This window comes from Pan paniscus, chromosome 6, assembly GCF_029289425.2.
Source record: "Pan paniscus chromosome 6, NHGRI_mPanPan1-v2.0_pri, whole genome shotgun sequence".
Classification (NCBI taxonomy): domain Eukaryota; kingdom Metazoa; phylum Chordata; class Mammalia; order Primates; family Hominidae; genus Pan; species Pan paniscus.
The window spans coordinates 12,110,773-12,125,386 of record NC_073255.2 but is presented as its reverse complement, the minus strand read 5'-3'; the positions used below and the strand labels follow the sequence as shown (position 1 = coordinate 12,125,386).

The 14,614-nt window shown below is 38.5% G+C and overlaps 1 protein-coding gene across 11 annotated transcripts in view; it reads right to left on the bottom strand.

Moving 5' to 3' along the window:
• C1GALT1 (core 1 synthase, glycoprotein-N-acetylgalactosamine 3-beta-galactosyltransferase 1) overlaps positions 1-14,614 on the bottom strand; it is a 120,729-nt gene that overhangs the window by 51,754 nt on the left and 54,361 nt on the right. The window contains exon 2 of one of the 11 annotated variants that reach the window (XM_063605630.1): positions 10,989-11,108. The exons of the other annotated variants lie outside the window; for them this stretch is intronic. The gene's annotated coding sequence lies outside the window, so the exon portion shown is untranslated. The remainder of the gene's footprint in view (positions 1-10,988; positions 11,109-14,614) is intronic. 11 annotated transcript variants of the gene reach the window in all.

The following is a 14,614-nucleotide window of genomic DNA, read 5'->3' as shown; positions in this document are numbered from 1 at the left end:
AGTGATGGAGCAAAGACAGCCTTTTCAACAAATGATGGTGGACATTCCTAGGCAAAAAAAATAAATAAACCTAGACCAAAGTCTCACACCTGAGACAAAATTAACTCAAAATGATCATAAACTTAAATGTTAAAACATGCAAGTATGAAACTTTTAAGAAAAACAAAACCTTTGGTATTTAGAGCTAGGAAAAGAGCTCTTAGACTTGGAACCAAAAGCACAATTTATAAATGGGAAAAACTGATATTAAACTTAATCAAAATTAAATCTCTTGTTCTGTGAAAGACCCTATTAACAGAATGGACAAACTACAGACTGGAAGAAAACATTTGCAAAGTACATGTCTTAGATCATTTTCAGCTGCTATAACAGAATACCGCAAACACGGTAATTTATGGAGAACAGAAGTTTATTTGGCTCAGTTTTGGAGGCTGGGAAGTCCAAGAGCATGGCACTGGCACCTGGTGAGGGTCATCCCATGATGGAAGGCATCACATGGCAAGGAAGTGTGCCCAAGACAAAGAGAAAAACGGGGCAAAACATCCTTCCTATCAAGAGCCTACTCCTGTGATAATGGCATTAATCCATTCATGAGGGCAGAGCCTTAATGACCTAATCACCTATTAAAGGTCCTACCTCTTAATACTGTTACAAAGACAATTAAATTTCAACATGAGTTTTGGAGGGAATATTCAAACCATAGCAACACATATCTGAAAAAGAATTCCTGGGCACATTGGCTCACACCTGTAATCCCAGCACTTTGGGAGGCTAAGGAGGGTGGATCACGAGGTCAGGAGTTCAAGACCAGCCTGACCAACATGGTGAAACCCCGTCTCTACTTAAAAATACAAAAAAAAAAAAAAAATAGCCAGGCGTGGTGGCGTGTGCCTGTAATCCCGGCTACTGAGGAGGCTAAAGCAGGAGAATCACTCCAACCTGGGAGGCAGAGGTTGCAGTGAGCGGAGATTGCGCCATTGCACTCCAGCCTGGGCGACAGAGTGAGACTCCGTCTCAAAAAAAAAAAAAACTCTCAAAACCAAAAAACCAAGAACACACAAGAATAAAAATGCAATAAAAAATGGGCAAAAGACATTTCACCAAAGATCTATAGATGACAAGAGCATGAAAACATATTCAACATCATTCATTATTAGGAAAATGCAAACGAAAACTACAAGATTCTTCTACACACCTATAAAGATGACAAAAATTTAAAAAATAGTGACACCACCAAATGTTGGTGGGGATGTAGAGAAACTGAATTACTATATATTGCTAGTTGCACTATAAAACAGTGTCAAGCTACTATGGATCAAAGGTTACTATGCAGAGAAAAATATGTTCTAAACCATTAAACCCAATTTGTTAACTGAGACACTATTCATCTTGACAAAATGGGGAATATACCAAACAAATCTGAATGATACGCCCCCAGTCTGGTAAAGCTTCCCACCCCCACACACATCCAATCTCCCAGAGTCTTTTAAAAAAATCACAGAAAAGATCAAGATAAATCTCTACTTGCACTTGCCCCAGGTCCCAGATCTCCTATTTACCTCTCTCAGGCAGCTAAATGTCTGCACAGAGACTATCAACCAGCAGCAGCACAAAACTCCAGCTAAAATTTAAAGGGAATGATCCAAATGATGTATAAAACAACTGTCTATGTGGAAAGAAGTAAAAAAGATTTTCATCCACACATTTCTTAAGATTAGCTAGAACTGATTCAATTTTAAAAATAAATAGAAATGTATCGACTCTACATAAAAATCTTGCAGTGGAAAAAAAATGAAACACAGGATACAAAATAGAGGTGAAAGACCCAGTTCTGAATACTTATTCCATGTAAAATAAGGAAGTCATAAACTATACAGAACTGTTTTGTACACATTTAGGAATTGAAGAGATTAAAGAAATTATAGAGAAGTTGACAGATATGAAAGACAGGCAATGGAGAGCCAACAGAGATAACTTATATTCCAAAAAAGAACAGAATAGGAAAAAAGTCTAAGATATAATAAAAGAAAATGCACTGAAATGAAGGCCATATATCTGAATATTTAAAGGCCTCACATATGAACCAGAAAAATGCAATATATAAACAGATCAGTATTTAAAAACATCCTGACCTTTATTCTTAAACTTTTAAGTATCCAGGAAAAAAAGTAAGCAAGGCAAAGGAAAAGCATTAGGCAGAACCACAAAGGAAAAACAGGCAGCTTTCTCCTCTGTATTATATGGCAAAAGAAATGCTGTAAAAACTGAAGTTTTTGAATGGAAAAACATATGCTCACAGTCTCAGATAATTAGCAAAATGTCATTCAAGAATCAAAATAATAGGAAGACATTTTCAAACATGTACAGATTCAGTATCCATATACCCTTGATATACTACCTAAAGATTTAACTCAGCAAGGAATCTAAATTGAAGAAACGAAACGAAACGAAACACCAGCCCGGGCAACATGGTGAAACCCGGTTTCTACCAAAAATACAAAAAATTAGCCAGATGTGGCGGTGCCTGCCTGTGGTCCCAGCTACTTGGGAGGCTAATGTGGGAGGATTGCAGGAGCCTGCGAGGTGGAGGTTGCTGTGAGATCAAGCCACTCCACTCCAACCTGGGTGACAGAGTGACCCCTGGCCTTAAAAAACAAACAAAAACAAAAATGAAACCCATAAAACTCACAAATGGAGAAATCATACAATGAAAGGCTTGGCAAAAGACATGCAATCTCTTCCCATATAAAACTAAAGAACCTGTGTGTGGCCAGGCACTGTGGTTCACACCTGTAATCCTAGCACTTTCGGAGGCTGAGGTGGGAGAATCTCTTGAGGTCAGGAGTTCCAAACCAGACTGGCTAACATGGAGAAACCCCATCTCTACTAAAAATATTTTTAAAAATTAGCTGGGCTTGATGACAGGTGCCTGTGATCCCAGCTACTGGGGAGGTTGAAGCAGGAGAATTGCTTGAACCTGGGAGGCAGAGGTTGCAGTGAGCCAAGATAGCGCCACTGTACTCCAGCCTGGGTGACAGAGCAAGACTCCATCTCCAAAAAAAGAAAAACCTGTCTGTGATAATTATGCAACAAAGCAGAAATGTTATTATCCCAGAAAGAAAAACTCCATAAAATAAAATGATATTAATTTATGTTATGGTTAGGCAAAAATGGCATTATGGTGCCAATTGAAATGAAGAGGGAGATAGGAGAGAATGTGCTTGTAAGAAGTATGTGTTCTAATTTCATCACGTAAGTAACTCAGTTGACATTTTTTTAAAAAAAGCTTAACTACAAAAATCTTCACACAAGCATAAAACAAAAAAAAAAACTCACATACCTGTCATACAGATTGAATTATAATACAAAATTTGGCATATTTACTTTATTCTTTCTTCAAATGATTATAGTATTTTAATGCAAATCTTAGACATAAAGTCATCTCATTTCTACATACTTCTGTATACCTGTCCGAAAATATCAACATTTTCTTAAAAACTGTAACGCCATTACTAAATGCCTAACAAAATAGCAATAATTATTTGGAATCATCTAACCCATAGTCTGTAATCAAATTTCCACAACTGTCTTCTGTAATCAAACTGTGTCAATTAGCACAAAAATGTCTTTTCGCAGTTGGTTTGTTCAAATCAGAATTCAAATAGTATTCATGTTCACAGATAAAATGAAAAAATAACACTTTGTATAATAGCTATTAAACATAAAAACCTCAATGAAACACACATTTCTATTTAAAAGAAAGCTAATTATCAAATCTGACTCAAGATACACAACCTAATAGACAACCATAGAAAAAATAAAATGTTGTCAAAGAGCCAGACTTCAAAAAGGTCCAGACTTTCCTGGATGAAGTCTCTCAATCTTTAAAAAAAAAATTTTGGGACTACATAAATCATTCCAGAAAATTAAGGAGCAGAAATTAACCAATTATTCTTTAATATAAAAGTTTGATGACATTATCTGACAAACAGAATCCAAAGAACAGCATAGAAAACTTCAGTCTGATTTCACTCCAATTAAAGAGAATGCTGAGCAATTAGTAGTAGTTATCGTTAAGTTGGGTCTTTTGGCAGTAAGCTCTAAGATGAGGCGCTTGTGTCAAAGTTATTTATTAGAAAGTATTCTATGGAAAACCTTGTAGGGAAACAGGACAGGAAAGGGAAGGAAGCTAAGCAAGGGTAAGACACCAAGGAAGGTCCCATAGAGGGTAATTTGAGCTCAGTCCCTCAGGGTAGTTCTGGTGTTAACGTAGGTCACACCTCAGAGTTTACTCATATCATTAGTCATTGGTTAAGGGCTGTCTTCAGGAAGCAAATTTTCCAGACACTTCCACGGCATGTACATTGGCAAAACAGGCTCTGGCATGGTGAGGGTGGCCTTGCAACAAGCCTTAGGAGCTAGATGTTGAGAATCAACAGACGCTAGGAGTCTGACAGCAGGAAGGAAACACAGGCCTATGGACAGAGCACTGGCATCATCTGCTACAGTTTAAGTTTTGGATACAGAAAGTTAAAAACCACTTTGTTTGGATTTGCATTATGGAATTCCTAAGAGGTTGAGCAATATATCACTCCAGTGGGATCATCCTACAGTTAAAAACCACTGGTGGTTAGTCCCAACAACTTGTACAGACATTTCAATTCACTTTTTATTAGCTAGTCTAAATTACCAACACCAGTTATCAATCACCAGACATTTTAAGGAATGGCTCTGATAAGAAAGAAAAAGACAAACAGTCACATTTAAATGAATTTGGTAGAGATTATGCAATGAGATGAAAACTTAAAAACAAACAACATACCACCATTAATATCTTGAGAGAGAAAAGATACCATGCCATTGCATTCATGAAGAACAAGGTATCAGTTTTTAAAAATCAGAAGACAAAAGACTCCTAAAAATTAAAATATAAGAAAATAGAAAACCTCAAATAGAACAGCTGTAAATCAGATAAAGAAATCTCCCTGAAAGTAAGCAATGTTAAAAGACAAGAAAGACGAGGTGATGGAAAATAAGAAAAAAAACTGTGAAAACTAAAGATCACTTTAGAGGTCCAGATAAAAGAGAAGAGGAAATCATTAACTCAATATTTCAAAGACATTTTCATTTTCACGCTGAAAGGATCCAATGATACCCAGCACAGTAAATAAAAACAGACCCATAAAGACATATCATGAAACCTCAGAACGCGTGGGTCAAAGCCATCCTGCAAACTTTCAGAGAGAGGAACAAAAGGTCACATACAAGAGACCAGAAAATAAGTGGTTCTGGACTTGCACAACATTGAAAGCTAAAAAGCAGTGGAGAAAATCCTTTGAAATTCTGAGGAAAAATAATTTTCAACCTAGAATTTTATACTCAAACTATGCAACAAGTGTGAGGGAAGAATAAAGATACTTTTGGGCTGGGCGCACCTGTAATCCCAGCACTCTGGGAGGCCGAGGCCAGCAGATCACAAGGTCAAGAGATCAAGACCATCCTGGCCAACATGGTGAAACCCCATCTCTACTAAAAATACAAAAATCAGCTGGGTGTGGTGGCACATGCCTGTAGTCCCAGCTATTTGGGAGGCTGAGGCAGAAGAATCTCTTGAACCCAGGAGGCGGAGCTTGGTTGCAGTGAGCCGAGATCACACCACTGCACTCCAGCCTGGCGACAGAGTGAGACTCCGTCTCAAAAAAAAAAGAATAAAGATACTTTAAAGACATGACAGATTTTGTTTAGATCAATGCTCAGCATATACCATATTTTAAAGCACCAGTAGGACACTGATGTAGAAATGTTGAGCAAGCTGTTGGAGATACAGGTCTGGGGACTGGGAGAAGTTTCAGAATTGGTCACCTGTATATTTGAATTACAAATTAAAAAGAACACTCAAATCTAAAATATAATATAGCAAATAAAAATAGCTAACACTGAGTAATTATTCATTGAAAAGGATATTCTTCTAAGTGCTTTAAATTAATTTACCATAACTTTCCACAACCCTATGCTGGCTAACAGAGTTGTGTAAATTCCTATTAATTTTAATTGCTTGCTATATGGCCTGCTACTACAAAAAACTCAAAAGACAAGATTCTCTTTAGCACATTCCCCTCTTTTTACTCAGCCACTCAACTCTTAATCTAAGAAAATCTTAATAAAAAATAAAAAGCATTCATGAGCAGTGCCTGTACATAATAAGCTTCCAAGGATGTGCTAAATGAAAAAGATTTAATATCCCAAATCAGAATCAATACAAGGTAAAATTATGTAAATTAAGATATACCCACTAAGTAGATTATACAACTGCTAAATTGTTGAAGATTACATTTTATTATGAAAACATATTAGAACATAAGTGAACACAAATATTTTATATACAATAATTTCATATACAATTCCACACAAAATTTTATAGACAATGTTATTACAATTATGTGCTTTAAAAAAGTGATACTAAAAAAAGACTAGAAGAAAATAAACCAAAATATTTAAAATGCTTCTAATATTTCAATTGGATAAGGGCCAACTAAGATTATTTTTCTAAATTGAGTTTAATGAATATATATTTCTTGAGCAGCTCTCAAAAATTAATCTTAGGATCCCTTTAAACTCTTAATTAGTGAGAATCTCCAAATAGTTTTTATTTATGTAGGTTTTATCTATTGATTAGATTTTTATTAGAAAACTGAAAAATTTTTAAGGCTTTATTTTTTTCAGAGTAGTTTTAGATTCACAACAAAACTGAGAGGAAGGAGAACAGAGATTTCCCAATACTCTCTGCCCCAACATATGCCTAGCTTCCTGTATCAACATTCCTCACCAGAGGGTACATTTGTTTCAACTGATAAACCTACACTGACACATCATTATCATTCAAAGTCTACAGTTTACATTATGGTTCACTTTTGGTGTTGTACATTCTATGGGTTTGGACAAATGTACAATGATACATATCTGTCATTATAGTATCACAGAATATTTTCATTCCCCTAAAAGCCTGTGTATAAACTATTCAAAACAGTAATGTTAAACCTTCTACCTGTCAACACAAATAATGTATTTTATGAAAAACAACTATTTCCATGCCAGGCACAGTGGCTCACGCCTGTAATCCCAGCACTTTGGGAGGCCGAGGCGGGCGGATCACGAAGGTCAGGAGATCAAGACCATCCTGGCTAACATGGTGAAACCCTGTCTCTGCTAAAAAAAATACAAAAAATTAGCCGGGTGTGGTGGCGGGCGCCTGTAGTCCCAGCTACTCAGGAGGCTGAGGCAGGAGAATGGCGTGAACTGCGGAGGCGGAGCTTGCAGTGAGCCGAGATTGCACCACCGCACTCCAGCCTGGGCAACAGAGCAAGACTCCATCTCAAAAAAAAAAAAATAGAAACACGGTTTGAGATTTATACCAATTTGATTTTAAACCCAATTACAAGGTTTTCTGTAATCTTTGGAAGGTGCTACCAAATGGACCTTTCCAAATGTTAAATATTGTACTAGGAGCCAAAGATATAGTCACTAGCACATCTTCTACTGTTTCAGTGTAAACTCTCAGAAGGCAAAATAAGGCAAAACAGAATATCTTACCTCTCAGAGTTGCTATGATTCTTTTTATGAGGCACTAGTGCAATACACAAGAACTAGCTTGTAATGAGGGGGCAAAGCAGCTCACCTTATTCATCCCCCACCCCTAAATCTATATCTCTACGTTGCTCCATTTTAACCACTCTGATGACACTTTTCTCCTTCCATTATTTGTTCATTTTTCGTTGGGCCAATAAATTTTACTACTATCTGCAAACAACCCCATAGAGACTTCACCTAACAGTCCTGTCTTAAAAATATTATACTTTTCAATGCCACAGAATTAAATCCAACTGCTTAACTTGGTACACAGGGTCTAGCTCTAGTTCACCTTTCTGTCATTTTATTTCTGACATTCCCCATCCCTAAGCCTACACTGAGCCTTTCTCCAAGACTTCCATGGCCTTTTATACAGATGACTGACCATTTTAATCTTTATGACTGGAGTGCCTGGCCTGATTTTGTCTACTCCACAGACCTGTAACTAACTTTTAAAGGTTATCTTAGTTTCAGCACTTTCCACTGCTCCCCTTTCCTAACTCCCATGGCCAAACTATAATACTATCCCATCAAATTTTTCCTTATTCCTTCATTTACACCTTTACTATATACTCATCAGTAAAGCTCCCCGCAAATGGCAGCTATGGGCTCATGTGTCTTTCTCTCACCAGTATCTAACATACCACTCAGCTTGCAAGAGCCATCTAGCTTTTTGCGGCAGGGAGGGGAGAGCTACAATTGAAATGATTTTTCTAAACCGGTATCTATGCTGCCTGATTTACCAAACAAAACTGTTTCTGGGCCAGGCATAGTGGCTCATGCCTGTAATCCCAGAATTTTAGGAGGCCAAGGTGGGAGTATCACTTGAGCTCAGGACAAGGCTGCAATGAACTATGATTGTACCACTGTACTCCAGCCTGGGCAACAGAGTGAGACTTTGCTTCTTTAAGGAAATACATAAAAACAAAAGAACTGCTTCTGTTGTATTTCAAATCATGCCTACACCTCTTAAGTTTTCAATAGTTTTCTCAAAGCTTTTAAAGAAGTTTCTATCTTATTAAACAAAAAGGAATAAAAATGAAATAATCCATCAGCGAATAAAGCATGTGCCCACATAATCATTAAGATTTTAACCACTGCCAGGTGCAGGTGGCATGTGCCTGTAGTCTCAGCTACTTAAGAGGCTGAGGCAGGAGGATCCCTTGTGAATGACCACTACACTGCAGCCTGGGTGATGTAGCAAGACCATGTCTCTTAAAAAAAAAAAAAAAAGGTGGGGGCAGGTAGGGGAATTCCCTCTCTCAGCTTTGGAGCCCCCCACCCCCTCAGCTCCCCGGCTCTGTATGGGGGAGCTTCTTCCTTCTACCTTCTTTCTTCTTTCTGGCCTATTCAACTCTCCGCTCCTTAAAACCCCTCCATGTGTGTCCATGTCGTTTTATCTAAACCAGCATGAGTACCAAGAACCCTGGTGTTCCTTCACTCATCAGAACCATTATCATTTTGGTGCATTGGCCGGTAAAGGAAGTTCATTCATCAGACTGGTGAGTATGCAGCGGATTTCAACTTTAAATCTGTCCTATAATCTCAATACTCTCTTCCGTCTACCCTGTCGCCAAATTTTCTCTTTTTATCCACAATCTCTTACCCTGTGTGTGTGTGTCTAATGTGCAGGAATACTTACAGTTTAGGAAAAAGAGGTCTGTTAGAAAAGAAAGAGAATCACAGCAGGCAGTACTCAATAACTCTCTCTCTCTGTGGTTTCTCTGGGAAGCACATGGTTATTTCTAAGCCACTTAGCAGAAATCAGGCTCTAGGACTCTTCTGAGAATGAAAGTTTATGCTTTTAAGTTAGCAGTAAAATGTCTTCGGCAGCCAGATGTTAGTCCCGATATTGTCCCATCAGTGGGAAAACGGCCATTCTATTCCTACGTTCTTTTAAGGCATCTATTCTGTCTCCGATTAAGATAGTACTTAATTAGTAAGGGAAGTTTAAGTTCGGAAGTTAACTGGAACTGTTTTCTTTCAAGGGTAAGTGCTTTATAGCATGGGCCGTAACAGCAGGCAATCTATAGCACATTGCCTCCGTTAAAGGAGCCTTGCCCGAAGGTGACAGCCTCTCCAGATGTTTTTTTTGGCCGGGGGCGGGGGGGGGGATCCAGGCAAATCACACTGGTTCTAGGAAGTCAAAGAGAAATCACACAAGGCGGATAAGCTAAGGCTGCTTGGGTAGATGTGGTTAGCCCCATTACTTAGTTCATCCAGATCCACAGCTTGGAGGACCATGCCTACAACCATGGGGGAGCACATTTAAGAAGGTGCCGGAATCCAGAAACTGGGAAGGTAAGACATTCAGAGGATACCCCGTCTTCTCCTCCACTCTGGGTCATACAGAAAGGAAGGAGACTAAGAAAATGCTTTTATTCTCGCTTCTTTTTCTAAATGGGTAATAAATTATCTTCAGCTTGCACCCCTCTGGACTGCACTCTCAAACACTGGAACTTCCTTAACCTCAGAACTTTAAAGAAAGCAACTCATTTTCTTTTGCAGAAGAGCATGGCATTTCTAATAAACCTCTGCAAGCGTTGTAAGATCAACTCAGATCTTTTAGCACCATATTGGGCAGGCCCAGGGAAAATAGTTCCCCAAAATTAAAAAAAAAAGTAACTTTCAGGGAAATCATCTAGGGGTCCCCCTTATTTGGGGCACCTTCAAGTTCCCTGCTCATTGCAGGACCTTAGGCAAGTAAAAGGAGACTTAGACTGATTTTCTAATGACCCTAAATAGGTATACAGAAACTTTCCAAAACTTAACTCAGGTATTTAACCTCACACGGGAGGATGTTATGTTGCTGCTAAGTCAAGCCCTCGCTGCAGCTAAAACAGGCAGCTCTGCAAGCAGAAGAGAATTTTGGAGATAAGCAATATGTCTCCTACAGTACGCCAAAAGGGAAAAGAAAAAATAGGGAAGGCAAAGAAATAGAGGAAACACTATTCCCAATAGGAAGAGAGGCAATACTTCTTGAAAACCCTAACTGGAATTCCTTTCTATGGTGTTTTTCCTTCTTTCGCGGTTTAAAATGGCTTCTGTCTCTTTTATAATGTTCTTCCAACCTGAAAAAGGTTAATTTTCCAAACCTTAAAATGCTTGGCTTAAAGTTAAGCTAGGGGAAAGGGAACCCAGAAGCCTGATATGCTGGCAAAAGTGTAAAAATTTCTTACCAATCGGGCTTTTGGCTTTTCTCTCCCTGCACAAACCGGCAAAGGGATAATAAGGATCATTGTTTATATTCTCTGTAAATTTATAATTAATGAAGAAGGATTTGTGAGGTTGGTCTTCAGTTATAAACAATCTGGTGTGCTTTGCATGTCTCTTTCTGTATGGTTCTGTCAAAGAAAGGGTACCTTAGGTTAGGATGCAGGCCCAGGACTCCGTAAGCCTGCTGTTCAAGCCAGCCCAGCAAAGCAGTCGGTGGCAAACTTGGCTACAGCCTCCATCTTGTTTCATGTCCTTGGGAACACGACCTGTAACCGCGTGGCAATACTTTGTTTTAGTCTCCACCATTTTACAGTGGTGGCTGTCTTCTTGTGCTAAGTCAGTTCCTGGGTGAGGGCCACAAAATCAGATAATCCAGTTAGTCAATCTGGATGGTACCAGCTGATCCATCCGAGGCAGGGTTTACAAAATATCTTAAGCCTGATCTTGAGAGCAGTTTAAGGAGGGTCAAAATCTTGTAGCCTCCAGCTGCATGGCTCCTGGGCCAAGGTTTCTAGTCTTGTAGCTAGTTTCCTGGTCTGGTCCCCAGGCAAGTGGAAAGTATATCATGGGAAGTGGCTATTATCATCTTTGTTTTCGACTGGAGAATGTAAACCCGGCTTCTCCGAAAGTTTGCTCGGCCTACCCCTGGGATGGGCAAGGACAGCTTGGGGGCTGGAAACCAAATGGAGTTGCTTGGGTTGGATCTCTTTCACTGTCTCAGTCTCAATTTTGAAAATACTCTGTACACCCTCAGTTGAGTCATTACCTGATTAAGCCTTGTTGGTTTCACCTGTGAGGTTACTTTCGAAAGTTCGAAAGCCGAAAATCTTAACTGCTTGGCATGGCTAAAGTCAAGTAACAGGGGATTTAAAAGGATTTCCTTAAAGAGTGCTCAGCTTAATTAAAAGTGGATATTCAAGTTATAGGTATACTTAAAAGGCTTTTATGTTTTTCTCTTCTTGGATCTTGTTTTTCTGGAAAAAGGCTCTCCTCAGTCGACTGAATTATTTTTCTCCATTTTTTGTCTTACCACTCTTAAAGCATGCATGAGAGGTCCTAAGATAACTTCTGGTAGCATGGAGCTCCTTGGCAAAAACAGGAGATGCCACAGACCCTGCTTTGGGAAAAAAACCTTTTTTTCCTCATGAAATCCCAGGAATTAAAAGGAGATGGATCCCTCTCAAAATCAAAGGCTCTATTCTGTTTTGCATTGTGTTATCTACTGTGTTTTAAGTTTGGGGGGTATCAAATTACTTCACATTATGAAAAGCTTTGGTGTGTAATAACTAGGTAGAAAATACACTGTAGGGATGGCTAACAGTAGTTATAAATTAGAAAGCATGCTCTTGGCCACCTGGAAGATAAGGAAACATCCCTACCCCCCACTGGGAGATGAGCCTCCCATCAGGGATGGACTGATTACAAAATAAGCCAATTGGCTTTGGGTTGCTTTGCAATGAAATGCATGGTAGAAGAACTACAGTGTCTTCTCCCATAATATTTATATGTTCTTTTCATAAATTAAGCATTGAAATAAACGCATAGCATGAGGGTCTTAAGGAACTAATCTGCCCTTTAGTAAAAAGGTTATAAAAGGTTTGTAAAGATTTTTACCTCATGGTCAAAGTGGATAAAATTAGATGAAATAATCCAAAAGGTTTCATTTAAACTAATTGGGGTTAACATTAATAAACTAGTGCAAGGGTAAAATTTGGCTTTAAACAAAATTTTCATGTCACAGTAAAGGCTAATGAAAGGTTTTTGCCTTTTAAGTCACCATTTTGGCAAAATATTTATGCCAATCTGGAAATTGTCCTTCCTGATGCCTGGCTTTCTGGATGGCTCAGAGGGCCCCTGAAACATTCAGAGAAAAGGTAGACGGAATCATCTGACATGTTTAGTCACATAAGATTGCCAAAATGATGTCCAATCTTCTTTAAATTATATTTCGGTAAATAATACTCATATACGTTCCAAAATTGTATGGGATTTCTAAAATTCTAATGCCGAAGTACATGCTGTCAATCACAATTAAGGCTAAAGTTACTGTAAACCATGGAAATAAATTATCAGTCATGTTTTTAACTGTAGCTATCCTGAAAATTTTGTCATTTGCAGACAATTGTTGTCTTGCTTTGTTCCTTCTCAAAAGATGGTTTATAATCAAGCTATATTAAGGACTTTAACTGCAGGTTTTTAATAGCTTTGAAGATTGTAACACTGAAATTGAGAAAGAAGATATGGGACTCCTAAAGAACTGACATGCTCACAAATATCAAGCAAAACAAGAGTTAACTAAGTGGACTGCACTCAAAAAGTTTAATCAACTTTTTAACTTTTGCTTGGAATATTGTTGATCCTTGTTTGGTTTTTCAGAGTCAAGGGAACTTATTTTAAACTATTTATGACCTTTTAATAATTGAGTAAGGTATACTACTGTAAACAAAATTTGGAGCATGTTTTGTAAGGTCCTCTGAGCTGGCTGCACCATGGTCAAGCCATCGTGACATTCCCCTGCCTTTGTGATAATGTACTTTGTGATATTCCCTGTCCTTGTGAATGTACTTTGTAACATTCCTCCCAGCCCTTGTGACAATACACCCTCCCCTCCCTTGTGAATGTACTCTGAAACATTCCTCCCTGCCCTTGTGAATGTACTTTGCAACATCCATCCCTTACCCACAAAAAATTGCTCCTGACTCCACCACTTATCCCAAACCTTTAAAAACCAATGCTAATCCCACTATCCTTCACTGACTCCTTTCTTGGACTCAGCCCACTTGCACCCAAGTGAATAAACAGCCTTGTTGATCACACTAAGCCTGCTCAGGTGGTCTCTTATACGGACATAAGTAACAATGTTCATTTTTCCCCACCTGGTTCCTCTATAATTTGGAGACTACCTGTAAGTACTCTTAACTTATGGCAATATAGTTGTTTGCATTAGTGCAGTAAGAATCCATTTTTCTTTCTCAACAGGACACAATTGGAAAAACTGGTTATTATACCAAGGCTTTGACTGAAAGGGTGTGTTTCCCTTTAAGGAATCAAGCTTGACACGCAGAGCCAATAAAAAGCCCCTGGGAGAACTGGCATCATACCTTGTCTACACAGTCCCCGCACAGGGCTCCTAACCTGTGGTCAGTAAAGAACGTCACTTTCTAACAGGTCTGGAAGCTCCGAGTTTCTTGGGACCTCAAGAAGAGAGGATCACCTAACTCACAGGTATTTGAGGATAGAAACCCATTGCTGGCCTAGGCTTTAAAGGTCTTATCTAAGATTCCTTGTGGAACAGAGTTTTATCAAAGCCATCCAAAAGACCTATGTAGAAATAACCATTCTTGCTAACACTTCATGCAAATAATCAGGCCAAGTATAAGACTAAAGTTCATTCACAATTAGCTTTTACCAAAAATGAGAACTGGAGAGAAAATTTTGCTCCAAAGCTTATCATACATTTGTCATTAAATCCTAGTCTCATTAATTGTTTTTAAGCTTTTTGCCTACATTTTAAATTAACCCTGCTTATTCCTGTGACTCAAGTGGTAATCTTCTGCAGCTTGGAAGAAAGAAAAAGGAATGGGTAATGTAAAAATCTGAATCACTATACTAGTTGTGGGAAATTATCCTGCAAATTCTGCCAGGTAATAAAAGTAAGCAGGGTATCCATAACCCGAAGGTTTCTTTGTTTAGGAAAATAAAACCAAAGCTTCACAGACCACCAAAGGGAAATTATCTTGGCAAGTAAAATTTTAGATGGAAATTATCTACT